Source organism: Rosa rugosa, chromosome 2 (genome assembly GCF_958449725.1).
Source record: "Rosa rugosa chromosome 2, drRosRugo1.1, whole genome shotgun sequence".
In the NCBI taxonomy this organism is placed as follows: Eukaryota; Viridiplantae; Streptophyta; class Magnoliopsida; order Rosales; family Rosaceae; genus Rosa; species Rosa rugosa.
Window position 1 is genome coordinate 37,886,487 of NC_084821.1, and position 3,433 is coordinate 37,889,919.

The following is a 3,433-nucleotide window of genomic DNA, read 5'->3' on the forward strand; positions in this document are numbered from 1 at the left end:
TCTGAATCAATAATCATGTAAGTTTTGTGTCAATCAGTAATTTTCTTTGCTTCACTCTGATAGCGATTACATCTTGTTGGTGGTCACCTTGATACTGCAGACTGTCTGCCAACATGCCAAAACCTGATAAAGTCCTGGTTCTTGAAAGAGTTATTGAGGCTCTGGGACTAGGGGCACTGAGAGATTCCGTGGTAGGTACTGTGGAGAGGCGTGGAATCTCTAGGGGTAAAGGACTGGGCGAGCAGTACATAAATCAAACTAAGTATAGTAGCTTGGTATAGGGACTGGTCCTAGTTTTATTTTGTGTTGTCTATTGAGTTATATATTTAATTTTTGCTTACAATGGCCTGCTTTTGTAACTGATTTCCATGTTGTAGGATTGAATTTTTTATTTTTTATTTTTTGGTTGCAGGATTTTGGTTTGGGTACACTTGTGACTATCTTGTGGATTTTCTTATTGCAGGTAATTGCTTTACTTCCTGCATCGTCTTAAAATGTAGATGTTTTTCCATTTATTTTCTGCTATTTGTTATTGGTTGCACTATTAGTAGTGACTAGTGAGATTGTTTTCATACAGAGGCTGCATCATATAGTATTGCTGTTTTCATGGACATGTCATTTTGGGAGACCCTTGATTAGTTTTCCTCAGGTATCTTTCATTCCTTTCAATAATTTTGTTGACTTGATTAGTTTAAACTTGATACACGTATCGATATGATTAAAGTGAACCAATCTGAGAACTACTTTGTAGTTCAGATTTCCCCACAAAACTGTACAATGCTTTTATGGTTGCAATAGAGAAAGGAAACATAACTATTGCTGGTAGTGGCCTGTTAGAAATGTATTAGATTAGCACTATTAATTTGGTACCTCAATCCTTTAATAATTGTATGTAGTGCTTATGTTTTTCAGTGCAGATACATTGTATCAATTATCTAAATTTCTGTTTATTGGCTTGTTTGTTTAGGTTTTGATTTTGGCAAGGACAAATCATTGGAGTTCCTGAAGCTCTGGATCTATTGAAGGTTGATAGAACATATCTAATGAGAAAATTAGTATAGTAGTTACATATCTAATGACTGCTGGATATATGTTGGTTGATCTTTTACCGGTTTTCCTTCATTCATTTTCTCTTACTTGACCTGTAGAACTCAATCCATTTGCAAATATGGAATAAGCATTTTGTTTTTTTTATTCCATTTCTTCAGGCCTGGAGGAGCACTAGAGATTTGTGCTTGCATGTTTGAACTCTGCATGTTAGTTTATTAGTTTCAAAATTTCAGTTATGTTAGTTTGCTTGTTTTGATTTCTCATACGCTTGTCTCTTGACTTAAACTACAAGATTGTTTTGTCAATTTCTCAGCTATAGGTCATACACACCAAAGAAAAGTGTGTTTAGACTCAGGGACAAACAATCTCACAAGAGTATTGCCTGTATGTGTCTATTATATACTTTGTTTAATTTTTCAGAAAACTCCAAAGGACAAGAAAGCAACTTTACGGTCCATGGGCTTGTAGATAAGGTATTGTATCTTATTACCAGTGATTATTATTTTATTTGGCTGATGAAAGTGCAGTATTTATCGGATGTATTGGAGAAACGTTAATGGTCTGCATTGGTATAAATCAGAATGCTGAGGTACAGTTGGTTTATTTTCTTTTAGACAGTGATATTATCTTTTCATTTGTACTACAGGTTATTTCAGGTGTCTTGGACATTCTAAATTTTCAGATTCCTCCATTTGTTCGGATAGATCTTTTCAGATCATTCTAACTCAAAGCATTGAGTATAGGTAATCTAAGTTCATGCTTATTTAAATAGTTTGTACTTGGGTGTAGAGACCGAAACATGCATGCTTGTATTGTGTCTGAAGTAGATGCTTTGTGTTGTGTTTGAAGTAGATGCTTTGTGTACTTTTGTTTAAAGGTTACAAACTTACAATTCAATTAACACTAAAATATCAATTATGCGAAAACCTTTTTTTGTTTGTTTGTTTTCTTTTTTTTCCTTTTCATTTAAGCTTCTTCCTGGATTGTGGATTCAAATTATATATGTCTTTGATTTTGCTGTTAATCTTGCAATGGATTACTGTTCTGGAGAGCCTGACTTGTACACTTAATTCTTTGCTTTATGACAAGATGGCTCTTTTATATCATTGTCTTTGCTTAGTAGACCATAGATATAGACATAACTTAACCTGAAGACACTCCCACTGGCTCTGGTGTCTACAGCATTACTAGTACAAACAGTCTCACATGAGTGTTGCCTGTATGTGTAGCAAATACATGTAAGAACGGTTTTCTGTGTAGTTGTCATACCAAGCACATGGCTATCTTCATTCACCACTAATTTTTCTTTTTCGACTGATTAGGCATGTATCAGGAATGTCTTCAAAAGCTCTACTATACCAAACAACACGTAAGCTTCTACTAAATAGTCTTCGATGATGTAGCCATTTGTTTTCTTTCCACTCTATGCACTTAATTAAGCTGATTTTAACATAATATAGATTACTGGAGTGTGCCTAGACAAATTTCCATATACTGATGGTAAAACTATATATCTCTTAGAAATCATTTCTATGATTTACATATTTATGCTTTAATTTTCCAGCTTGTTCACTTATATAACTTTGTAAAGATTTTATAAAGAGAATTCAGTTGATAACTTAAGTTTGCATGTGACCTCAGAGTAAATGGCCTAGTACTATATTTTGCTTTCATTTATTTACTCAAATATATTCTCGTATCTGATTTTTTGTTTATTTGCTGTTACCAAACAGTTCAGTACTCATTGCATATAAACTGTGTTGGGACAGCAACCATGTCATATGTTTGATCTTATTAGTAGATTAACTACCTTAATTTGATTTGTAGCTTCATAACCATGAAATTTGTTAAACAATTGATTATGTGCTATATTTATCAGGTTGTGATTGAAGATATTGGGAATCAGATTTAGCAACTATAAACCTACAAGGTGCAGTAGATTGAATTACTTATTGACTAGAATTGTTGAATTGTAATTTGTTACACTTTAGATTTGTTTGTATATGTATGGATATGATATTCTAGTTCAGTTAATAATACATTTGGTGGAGTATTTTTGAGCTGTGTATAATTGGAGGAAGATTACTTTTTTTTTTTTTTTTTTTTGGATTCTTTACAAGTTTTAAGGACACTTTTTCAACGTCCTCTATTACATTCAAGGACATTGTGTTTGAGTATACATGACTCTTTTTAAGTGTCCTATTTTAGTTTTAAGGACACATATGAGTGTATTTTTTTGAGTCCTCTTATGGATTTAAGGACTCCATTTGTAGAGCTTTTAGGACACAGTTTGTGTGTCCTAGTATAGAAAAGAGGACACATAGTAGATAATATGAGGATGCAATTTAGGTGTCCTCTTATGGATTTAAGGACACCACATCTA

At 33.1% G+C, this 3,433-nt stretch overlaps 2 long non-coding RNA genes across 2 annotated transcripts; both read left to right on the forward strand.

Moving 5' to 3' along the window:
• Positions 1-270: 270 nt before the first annotated feature.
• On the forward strand, positions 271-1,192 carry LOC133731511 (uncharacterized). Its single transcript, XR_009856697.1, has 3 exons — positions 271-463; positions 578-649; positions 968-1,192. It is a non-coding gene; the product is annotated as an uncharacterized LOC133731511 (long non-coding RNA).
• Positions 1,193-1,469: 277 nt separating this feature from the next.
• Positions 1,470-3,079, forward strand: LOC133730098 (uncharacterized). Its single transcript, XR_009856594.1, has 4 exons — positions 1,470-1,523; positions 1,697-1,793; positions 2,373-2,419; positions 2,930-3,079. It is a non-coding gene; the product is annotated as an uncharacterized LOC133730098 (long non-coding RNA).
• The last annotated feature ends 354 nt before the right edge of the window (positions 3,080-3,433 follow it).